We start from the raw sequence: 11,281 nt of genomic DNA on the forward strand, positions 1-11,281 counted from the left end.
AATTTAATAGTGCACTCTTTCAACGTATAATAAAACAAGTATTTCAACAGAATTTAGAATTTACGAGAGATAAACATTAATAAAATTTGAGTGAAACTCACAATTAACTATTTTTCTTTTTATTTAAATTTTTCATTTTTATTTTTCGTGGTGTTTCACATTATATTACATCCTCGCAAAGAAATATTTCTAAACAGAAATATATTCTCACAAACAATCGTTATTTATACCATATAAAACTTTATCAAAAAAGCTTAAATTTATATTGAAATTATAAATCATATATTTTAATTCATCAACAAGCAACAACATTTTAGCCCGCAAAAAAATTTAGAAAACTTGTCACCTTTGCTTTCACCATATTCAAGGCCTTAATAATTAATAACTCTTGCATGATGTGAATGCTTTTAGTTGTAAGTTAAAAGAAATTAAATTACAATAAAGTTTTCAGACACTGCTTTTTAGTAAAAGGTGTTTTTTAGTTTCAACTATTTTAATTTTTAAATTCAAAACAAATTAGTTAATTCTTTTTTTCTTCTTTTACTTTAAAAGCATATTTTACAATAATAACAATACCAAATGCCAGCCTAATAATAATAATGACCATTAAAATCATTACGTACCAAATAGATTCAGTATTTTTTAAACTAAAAAACAGATTTACTATTAATTTTTCTTAGTTTAAAACAACTATAGAAGGTTTCAAAATTGAATAATTTTTTTTTCTTCAAATGTACCTTATGTTTTATAATTTCGAAAAACCAACAACTCAGCACACCAAAACATATTAATTTGATTATTGTTGGTTCCTAGTTTTGAAGGAGACTTTCCTATTGAAGTTGGATTACGAGGAGAGCATGAAATTGCTTGTCTCTTATCTTAATTCTAATTAAAACAACTCAATATATTTCTCTTTCAGTGTTGCTTTTCTTTATTGTGCTATTACAGTGATTTGATTGTTGCTTTAAATAGATGTTGTCATATGGGTTGTCGTTTTTCTATTATTTTCGAACAACCCAAATTCATAATGTTGCTGCACATACTAAAGTTAATTAATAGGAATACAACTTTTCAGAAATTATAGGCTTTTCTTTTATAGAATCAACAACGTAAGTGTAGTCATTAATTAAAATAAATCTATTTTATTTTGTTACCATTTATGTATATGCTTTTTACCATAACTTGAATTATTAATTTTTAGTAAATAACTGTTATTTTATACCTTTTATTTTAAAATATACACCTTAATCTTAGAAACAAACATATTAATTAATTCTAAAAATTATTTTAATTCTTATAAAATGAGGTTTACACCTCTCATATATATATATATATATATATATATATATATATTATATACATATTTTATACATATTTCTTAATTTTATTGGATATGCAATTTTTAAAACATATCCTTACGTCTCACTTACATATTATAAATTGACCTTATTTCTAATAAATATAAAACTTCCAACATTCTTACACGGTTAGAATAAAAAAAAACACACCCTCTTGAAGAAATGCCAATATATAAAAAGTTAAGGGAATACGATTAATGACCATAGACAAAGTGCTTATTTTTACACATACTTCAACTTGTGCATTGAATCATTGAGGTAATTCACCAATTCTAATTTTTGTCTTACTCTTTAGTTTTTTATGACTGGATTTTAATGATGCCTATAAATAAAAACAAAATATATCAAATCTTAAAAGTGTAACTAAGACAAGATTTGACCATATTATTATTATTATTATTATACAAAAAAACTATACAATTCATTTCATATAATTAATTAGAAAATCTATTACAGTTTATACTTACTACCCAATTAGAAAAATTGATCACATAGATTAAATTAGCTGTAGATAGATTCTTTGGAGTGTGAATTGAATCAATCATGTCAATTTTGTTTTCAAGTGTGTTTCTCTTTTTCCATATACTTAATTAATTGTGTCCAAGGGACACGCATTCAACTGTACCTTGATAAGAATCACCCTTTTTTTTTCGAATTAGACGTGAGAAATGACTCGATTATTCAACTACTACCTTTATCTTTCTTTTACCTTTTCAATCGCTGTGTTCTATTATTATTTAGTATTTCTTTTGGTAAAACATTGATGGAAACTTAAATCAACATTGAAAATGCAGCATTTCTCCATTGCCAGACGAATAAGAATCTTTCAACTGATAAAATTGTTGCAGTCTGTTCAAAATCACAACAATTGGGAAGAAAGACTTGTTGTATCTATCATACTTTTTTTTTCCTTTCTATATTTTTGTTTTACTAAAATTATATAAAAACGTAGAGACTTTTTTTTTCCCATTTTTATCGTATATGAATAAAAGGCATTATTATTAGTTTATCTGTTATCTTTGAGAAATGTTTTGAGATGCGTTAATGCAAGTGAAACCAAATTCTTAGGTGGTGTAAAATATGCAATAAGTGTGTCTGCCATGAATTCTGGAAGCTAATCGTACACGTATGCATGTTGTGAATTTTCTTTTTTCTATTATTTTTTATGGTGTAGAAGACTATGAGTAATTTACTGGGCCTGTGTAGTGTCTTGTCAAACTGCGTTTTTTCCTTTTGAAAAAAAAAATGAAAATGATTGCCATAGGAAAAGAAAGAAAAAAAAAAGAAAAAGAAAAGACGGTTGGGATATTGGATTATCCTTATCACACAAGAGAGCCGCACCACTCGCTGAAATAATGTGCAAAGCACAAAGCCTCTCTCCCAAAATATATCCAAAGAGCTCCAAATCCAACCCACTAGGCCATCAGAAATCCAATTAATTTGACACTTGATTTGATAATTAATTCATGATACATATTTTACGTTAATTATATAAGTCAAATATTGAATGAAAAAATTTATTACTTTATATAACGGAATTCAAATTAGTCATATATATTAAATCAAAAACACAAATACTTTTTTATTGTCTTATTTTTTTATTAACAAAAAAATATACAATATAAAAAGAACATTAGGTACCTCAACCCTTCACTAACACAAAAAAAAAAAAAAAAAATTCTTTGCATACGATATTTTATACAATTTATGTCTGACTTAGGTCACATGTAATGGTAGGAAAGGTAAACGTATGTTTAGTAAATGTTTCTACAACAAAATGTAAATTTATTATCTGTTTTTTTTTTCGCTAAGAAAAATCAACATACAGTACAAGAATACGCCATAAAAGTTTCCAGAATTTTGAAGTAGTATGGGCCTCTCAAATAAATAGATAAAGTATATAAAAATAATGAAATAGTAAGAAATTAAAAAAACATATCGTAATTGATGGTTTTTATGAAATTTCAAACCTTCAATCCCCTTCAGATGTTGACTAGTGCATTCATCACCTCATTTCCAATAACTTTCATTTTTGAAGTGTCTCCACTTGAAGTTTGTAGCAAAATTTGTAATCGTTTGAAATGTTTACCCACTAAATCTTGCCAACTTGAAATCTTTGAGTAATATGTGAAATGCAAACACTATGCACTTGAATATAACCTAAAAGAAGTTATCACAAAAAATTTGAGTCAAAAATCATTTTCTACAAATTTAATGTTTTACTATTTTTAAGCTAAAACAGACAGAGTCACACACATGGAAGAAGATGAGAAAAACCAACCTCAATGACAGGGAACACAACACAACCTCCAGGCACCCAACAATGACAAAAAATGCAACATTGGCGCATACAACAATGACTATCACACATACATTCTTCTGTTTGTGCAAAGTTGAGAATTTCTGCTCGTGGTGCAATGAAGAAAGTGAATGAAAATGAAGTATGATAGGATTTTTTTAAAACATATTTACATTTAACTTGTAAGCGCCAAATATAAAAGTTGATTTTTACGTCTAATCCTTATGAAAGGATTAAACGTAAATCAATGTTTGATTCTTGTATGTCAAACATAAATTTACGTCTAACCCACATAGATCAAATGTAAAATTCAATTTTTACGTCAGACACATAAATATCATATATAAATTTTGATAAGTATAAGAACACATTTTTCACATATGATTGTTATGGGTCTGACATAAATAGAGACATAATAAACTTATTTTTTGTTTGTGCTTATACATAATCACTTTTATCATTTTCTATCAAGATACACCACAGTAAGATAATATTCTTCAAATTTGATATGCCTTATAGACATAAAGATTTAGAATACACAAGTTCAGTATGATAACTGTATAACTTTCAGGATACAAACATTCTTATGCAAAATTACTTGATAACCCTTCAAGATGTTTTCCATGTATATTAACCTTTAATATGATATATGTTTTTTCTTTTGTTTGTTACTTTGTTTCTATTTTTTTATCTTTTTAATTTATACATAATAAGTATTTTTTTACTTTTATTCTTTATTGGTTCTTTTAATGAGAGTAATTTAAAATGAAAAAAATATTTTAGAAGTTAAGGAAAACAATATTAGAAAGATTGAAATACAAAGATGAATACCAAAACTATTTTTAAGTAATATTTGCATAAACTTGAGAAAGTGTTTAGCATTATAGGTACATGTAGTAAAAGAAAAAATAGATTATATAGAGAGTAAAATTTGAGAGTTAGGGAAGAGAAGGAAATGAAGAGAAAGAGGGTAAAAAATGAAGTTGAGTACATTAAAAAAAGAGTGGAAATTGAAAAAAAAATATTTTATGAAAGTTTAAAATGTCATATTTATTCTCAAATCTCCTCATCACTTCATTTTTTGTGTTTTATTAATATTTAGTTTATTCTTTTTCAATTTTTTCACTAAATCTAATTTAATTTTATAAATCTATATTATATAAAATAAATAAGATTATTCTCATTTACCTATTGTAAATTTTATATTTAGTCGATGTAAGAGTTAATAATAGAAAATACTAATTTTGACTGCGATTTTATATATCTAGTATTTAATTGAGATTTTAAAATCCTTGTTAAGTTATGTGTATTTAAGTCATGGAAATGGAGAATAATCAAAAGTGGTTTGATCGAAGCAAAATAACCAGGACAACATCTCTAACTTCCTTCATCTTCTTCACGACGATCTGAACTTGACTAGGTTGGTACAACATCCTTTTCCAAAACTTGAGCCAAGATCTGTGTGACGTAGATAAAAGACACCGTAAGAATGAAGTTCCCTAAATTTTTTAGATTGCAGAATGAATAAATAATTGGGGTAAAGTCAAGTACAATAGGAGTGAGGTATAAAGTGGGAGTTAGATGAGACTTAGGGTTTACAAGAATATAAAAAGGAAAGGAATAACAATAAAAATAAAATAAGATTTATTAAAATTATATGTTTTCTAATTATAATTTACTTAATTACAATCATTTACTAAAATTTAAAATAAACTCTGAGTATTTCTGTGAGGTTATGAAATGAAATAATCCTTTTAAAATACCTCTGTTAATTAAATTCATTCTTCATGAGATTGTAATACGAATAACTTCAATTCTTTGAGTGAGTATTTGTGTCAAGAACTACTTCGTTCTTAATTAAAGCTCCACTATTATCTGTGATGGCAAGTTAAGTGGAATTTTGTTATAAAAATTAGTTGTATAAACCAAGTACATGCACTCCATCTGAAGCTAGTTATGTGTAGGTGTATATTAACTTCAGGTTTTAGAAGAATGAGTGAAAGAAGCCCGATTGGTGTAGTTGTTGGTACATCTAAACTCAATGCATTCGAATGTCAGCAATGCAATGCACTTCTGTATCTTACTTCAACTGGAAAACATCATTGTCCTGCTCATGCTGCATCATGGACTCTGAAGTTTGGTATTAGCATGAACTCTGAAGTTTGTAAAAGAAAAAGGTTTGAAGTTAATTAAGCGAGTATGTTGTTGGGAGTTGTGAGTGGTGAAGGAGAGGAAAAGTGGAGTCCAAGGTAAGAAAGTGCAGGTAAGTAGTGTGAATTATATGATGAAGAATTTTTAGGTAATCGTGTTGATGGCAGAAGAAATCACATCGACCCATTTGTGGCTATTAAGTACTTGTGGGGAATACGAGTGGCAATGAGGTGTACTACTGCAATCTGAGTTTGACAGATGACATTATCGTACCTTCATCGTACATGTGTGGGCCTCTTGTTCTTGGGGTAAAAGAACCTTCCTCCATACATATCCTTTCCTATTTAGAACATTTTTCCTCTCTTTTTCTCTCTGCATAATCACTAACTCACTCATCAAAATCTTTCTTTCTCTTCATTCAACTTTCAAATTTTAGGGAGGCTATGCAGTTAACAATGTGACTCTCCAACAATATGCTTCATGCATGTTCACTTGATCATTAGTGTTAATGGTAACAATTATCACTTTGTATATTCGATGGAACGATGAAATCATGTCATGCAAATATTATCAAAAGCAAAATCATGTGTTTGATTGCGTTGCGTTGTCCATGTTAATTTATGTAATCCTCAGAAAAGTGTTGATTATGAGAAAGTTTCCACCCATGAGTTGAAATTTGAGAGAGAAAATTACAATGGTGAAACATGGTAGAGGAGGTTCTTGTGAGATATTTGTCTAGATTCATAATTGAGTTCTGACTACTCGTTGAGTCAGATGTGTGATCGAAATTGACACGACCAGCTCCAAGTGTCAGTAAATTGTACTGTGAGTTGGATCATGATTCAGGAAAGTGTCTTATTAGTTTGTATTTCAGCTCCAGTTTCTGAGATCTCTCACCATGAATCATGGAACTGAAATCACAAGGGTGACCCAAACTTCATAAGGGAACAATCAACATAACTATGTATCATGTGCCAGAAAGTGAATTGACCTAAAAACCATTACATATTCCCCATCTTTCGCGGCCATTTTGCAGCCTAAACACTGGAATAACTGCACTTCTTCATGAACTAGTCAAAAATACAACACATGTTTCAACACCAGGAATCATTTTATACTTTAAAAAAACCACCACCACATAATTTTCATTATATTTTATGAAAACCCACAAATATCTTTCAAAGGAGTCAATTCTGGTTTAGGTTAAATAAAATTAAATAATTACATGGTCAAACTTTTCTTTTTCTGAGTTATTATCTTAGATTTGTTTGTTAACAAATATCTAAGATTTGTTTTCTTCTTTTTTTTTCCTATCATTTTATTATTATTATATAAATATTTTGGAACAAAATTAGAGAAAAATATAAAGTCATCTAGAACTATATATAAAGATGGTTTCCTTTGTGTCCACATTTATAATTATAATTTTATTTTTTACGATATAAATATTTGTTAAACTTTTAAAATTAATGTTTATTTTTATATATTTTTATAAAACTGTTTTTTTTACTCATCAAACATTAATTTCTCATTTTTATTTTATTTTTAATATATAAATTTATTTTATATATTAATACAATATCATCATCGTTTACCGGAACTTGCATCGAGAGATGATAGTAGTTTACTGATCGAGGCTGTAAATACATTGTTTACTTCCGGCTGAAAATAAGGCAATTATTTTTTCTTATAAATAAATTGACATGGGCGTTTAGTAAATATTAAAACATCTGGAAAAATGTTAAGCATTAATTACTTTGAATAATCTTGTAACCATTTTTACTAATAATATTTAGAAAATTTACGATTTTTTAGTTAAAGAACAATGGTATTTTTTCCTCTTCTTTTTAGTTAAATTGTAATTTTTTTTAAAATTATGTGGATATAAATCCCACATAAACGAAAAATTTGAATAGAATATAAAAAAAATATATCATAAGTTTATTATCTAATATTTTTAATTAAAAGTGGTGTCTTGTTAATTGGATTCCCAATTATCTTTGAAAAAAAAACCATCAATTTTTGCTCTCTTATATTCTCAATCTGTGTTTTTTCTTTCGTGATTATAATTTATAGATTGAAAAAAATTGCAAAGTTTGTCACATCCTCGATTTTGCATGGCATCTTTTTAGTCCAACTAAACCCTAAATTTAAGATATTCATCTTAAGTTACCATAAAAAGTTATTTAATTAAAATATAAAAAAATTACGTAAAATTATGGATTGAATAAGAATTATAGATTTTCTTAAAAATAATAAGAGATTAAATTGTTAGTAAAAATCACAATTAATAAAAGGGATTAGACCTGTAATGAGAACGCAGTCCCTTTACCCTTGGTAGCAGCTAGTCTTAAAACAAGAATCTGGGCTCTTTCTTCAGGCACCCTCATAATTTCTTCCCGCACCCCATGGGCCAAGGTAAATGATTGAAATATCCTTAAGTTAAAAATTATTAAAAATAAAAATAAGAAAATACTTTCCGCTTATCATCTCTGCGCCTCCATCACCTGAATACATAATTTATTTGGATCTATTTGCTACAATACCTGCTTACATTTTACATTTAACTTTGACATTGTACAATTGCTTGATCGTTGTGATGTCATTGTTTTATTTTAATGTGAGTAATATCGACTTCATCAGATTTTTGGTTATGTTAATAATAGATTACTCATTTAATTTCAATCTACCAGATCAACTAATCAGTGGCGGAGCACAGGCCAGGGCTCCCAAAAGTTTTGAATTTTTTTTTATATTATATATATTTTAAATTTTTTTAATATATTATAGATATTAAAAATATATTATAATTGTAAGGCCCCATTTCTTTTCTGCCCTAAAGTTAGTGGGCTGCCCTACAGTTTTGAGCCTAAAGGGCTGGCCCAGTAAATAAAGTCCCTTTTCAGCTGACCTAGGTCACATTCTTCACTCTTTCACAGAACTTTGAGTCGCGGCCGTCAACCCCCTCTGCTAGGGTTCCGCCCCCACTGTTACGTGAGCCAGGAAGTTCCGTTACTCCATGTAAGTGACTTTCGAGTTCGTGCTAGTTCTCTTTTGTAACTTTTCGTGATCTGTTGTAAGAGCCCTGGCTAACCCACCTGTCTGGTTCTGTTCCACTCTCACCGCAGTCCTGTAGTGCATCCTTGGAGCTGCCGTGCTCGTGGTCACGTAGTAGAGGTCTTCGCTAAGTTTTTCCAGGTACGGGAAGTTAGAATCCTTAGTTTCCAGTCGTTTTGGTCAGTGTTTGCGTTGGTTGCTGCTTGTATGGTTTAATCTTTCGATTTGATGCGTGAGAACACTCTGTATGCTTGATTTTGGGTTGAAAAATATGGCTGTGTAGTGAAGAACAGTGGCGAGACCTGTTAATCTCGCCCAGGGGAGTCAGTCTCGCCTAAGCGAGATGAAACAGGGGGCTCGCCTAGAGCTCTTGCACGAAAAGTCGCCCAGGTGGCTCGCTCAACTTTTGAGCGAGCAGGCAACTCGCCCAGGCGAGAGGGATCTCGCTTAAGCGAGATCCCGCGTTGCTCATGCTTCTACTCTTGTGCCCTCGCCTAGGCGAGGGGGAGGCTCGCCTGAGCGAGACCCCTCAGCCTGAGCGAGGTGCTGGGCGAGACGGTGCTGTGATTTGGATGTTTGATAGTTCCCGAGGAATCTATCTTGGTTGAGTATGATTGTGTGATGATGGATATGTATATAATAGAATATTCTGCATGTTTGGCATGAGTTATGAACGACGTATGACGGGTTGGGGATGACATTGACATGTGAAATGAATGAATGGATTGGAACTAAATGAATACGTGATTAATATGAGATGAGACCCTAGATTCATGGGGTGGTGATGATCCGAGGTATGGATTCGAAATCTGACGCGTATGAGGAATTAATCTCAGGGGTTGGTATGGAAATGTAAATATGGTGTAAATATTCTCTTATTGCTGAATTATGACTGTTAGTCTGTGTCAGCGTGTAAATTCCTTGGGGTCTCTAGGTGAGACCTCTGGGGTCGCGCTTCAGTGGTCGGGACGTAATTCCATGGCCCCTGTTAGTGGGTGCCCATGGTGGTGCCCCATCTGTATAACTAGGTAAGGATTTAAGGTAAGGACTGCATCCTGACACTCTAAGGGGCCAGTTAGTCTCACTTAGAGCAGATTGACTCCTGTGGTGAGAGTAGCAGGAGGCCTGAAATTCATTAAGGGCTAACCTTGTGGTGAGGAAGATTTGATTCATCGTAACACTTGTAACACATAGCTCGGAGATGAGCAGCTCAGAGTCGAGCAGGGGTATTCACCACAAGTGCAAGCATCCGCTGAATCCGACCAAGTTATACGTATCCGGATGAGTCGAGTCGAGTAGTAGTGTATTGAATGAAGAGTCATAACATGTTTGGTTGTTATGTGGATATGAGATGAGGAAAATATATTTGACTGCATGATGAATATGTTGTTGGCTCTAGCTTACCCGTTTTGTTGCATGGTTGTGATGTATGTGGCTGTTCTCTCTTGCGATGATCATCAACTTGGTTGATGGGAGCAGATGAGCGAGGTTCTCATGGGCAACAAGGGCATGGCGACTCCGCTACTTAGCCATCTGGGCTGGATCTCACACTTCTTTCTTTCTTGTTTTCTTTAGGGCTATGGCCCCTGTATTCGTGGTTTTTAGATTGTAACTTTTAGTCAAACTGCTATCCTACTTTTGTTGGCATCGTGGTGTGCCTAATTTTGTAGGGGTGATGTTGGGGACCCCAGGACTGCGTTGTTATGCTATCTTATGTGTGGCGTTCCTTTAATTGCGTTTATAAATTAAATGGGACGTTACAATAATTAAATTAAATATTTTATTTCTTTAATAAACATAATGATTAATGTTAATAAATAATAAAATATAAAATTAAACATAATAAAAACTTAAGAATAAAAAGCTTTATCAAGATATTTTTTTATTTTTTTATTTATTATGGTTTGAGTTTCTCACAAATTGTTTTCATATTTTGATTCTTACTTGTTTTTTTCTTGTTTTTGAAAAGAAAAATATCTATTATTTTTACTGTTATTTCTCTTCTATCATCTTCCATTCTCATGGGAGAAAAGAAGAAAGTAATTATTTGGTCTCAATTGATAATAAAATATTAGTTTAATAATTTATTTAATGATCATCTTTTATATTAATTGTTTATTTCATGAATATAGAAGAAAAAATATTGTACTGTGTATTTTTTTATTAACCGAATTTTAATTGTGGTTCCATTATAAGTCTTGAGTTTCTCACAAATTGTTCTCATATCTCATTCTCACCTGTTTTCTTTTATTTTTGAAGAGAAAAAAATCTATCATTTTTGCTCTTATTTCTCCTCTATTCTCTTCCATTCTCGAGGGAGAAAAAAAGAAGGTAATTATTTGGTTTCAATTAATTGAAATATTAGTTTAATAATTTATTTAATGAGCTTGTTTTATATTAATTTTTTATTTTATGA

General features: G+C 30.4%; 1 long non-coding RNA gene across 1 annotated transcript; it reads left to right on the forward strand.

The window, feature by feature from the left end:
* Positions 1–8,738: 8,738 nt before the first annotated feature.
* LOC114193374 lies at positions 8,739–10,570 on the forward strand. The gene is made up of 3 exons (XR_003606258.1): positions 8,739–8,829; positions 8,937–9,006; positions 10,345–10,570. It is a non-coding gene; the product is annotated as an uncharacterized LOC114193374 (long non-coding RNA).
* The last annotated feature ends 711 nt before the right edge of the window (positions 10,571–11,281 follow it).

This window comes from Vigna unguiculata, chromosome 8 (assembly GCF_004118075.2).
Source record: "Vigna unguiculata cultivar IT97K-499-35 chromosome 8, ASM411807v1, whole genome shotgun sequence".
NCBI lineage: Eukaryota > Viridiplantae > Streptophyta > Magnoliopsida > Fabales > Fabaceae > Vigna > Vigna unguiculata.